The sequence below is a fragment of the Arachis ipaensis genome, chromosome B01, assembly GCF_000816755.2.
Source record: "Arachis ipaensis cultivar K30076 chromosome B01, Araip1.1, whole genome shotgun sequence".
Classification (NCBI taxonomy): domain Eukaryota; kingdom Viridiplantae; phylum Streptophyta; class Magnoliopsida; order Fabales; family Fabaceae; genus Arachis; species Arachis ipaensis.
Window position 1 is genome coordinate 2,533,146 of NC_029785.2, and position 1,155 is coordinate 2,534,300.

Here is a 1,155-nt window from a genome sequence, read left to right on the forward strand (position 1 = left end):
GAGTTGGAGGTATGGAGGAATGGCAGTATAGGACTTAGATTTAAGGTTAAGTTAAGTTAGGATTAAATATTTTTAGGAAACCACCTTTTATGGCTTTTGTTTAATATTTTAAGCTCTATAATCTGAGTGTCGGTGTTCTAGGATTGCCTCTGGCATTCCCAGGACCTTATATATTATGTGTGTGGCACCTTTACCATACTGAGAACCTCTGGTTCTCATTCCATACTATGTTGTTAATTTTTAGATGCAGGTCGAGAGGCATCTCGTTAGGCGTCTGGACTCTTGAAGTGGAGTGGGATATTTTATATTTTGTTATGCTATGATGTATATATATGTACTTAGTTTTCTCTCCGCATGACTTATTCTTTTTGATCCTCTTAGAGGAGAGGCAGGGTTGTGTGTATGTACTTTTGGGTTTTTGATATGTATGTATATATGTGTAAATATTCTCCGGCCAGTCTTGACTTCGCAGGCTGAGTTAGGAGCTTGATATTTTGTATCTTTGGCACTCTATTCCTACTTCTGTTATCTTATGTTTGACAGTTACAGTTTTCTTAGCATGCAAGTTAACTCGTTCCTTGAGCGTTGCGCTTTTATCTCGCGATTTTTATTTTCCCTATCCTTCAAGGCTCCTAGCATATTATAACTCTTCTGCTATTATATGTACTTATTTTATTTTAGAGGTCGTAATACCACATTACCTCTGTTTTACGACTTAAGCGTAAAGCTTTGTGTGGTAGGGTGTTACATTATGGTATCAGAGCAGTTCGTTCCTATAGAGCCTGAAAGACGGACTGATTGTACTTCTGTGCATTCTCTGTATATGTGTTTATGTGCTATTAGGATATCTGATTGATATATATGGCATAAACGTTTGTGAGCATGCATTTGAAACTTAAAGCATTAGACCTGTGATATTAAGACTGATCAACTTAATATCACTTGTTTAGTGTGTATAAGGACCAGATGTCGACTCGCAGATGCGGTCGCGGGCGAGGTAGAGGTAGGATAGGCATCGTTACTCCTAGCCCGGTAGGGAATGATCCAGTAGACTTTATGGCTACTCTGGGAAAAATGGTTGTAGCTATGCAGGTAATACCCGAGGCACTGGATAATATGATAAATCAGGGTAATTACGGGAATAATAATGATGAG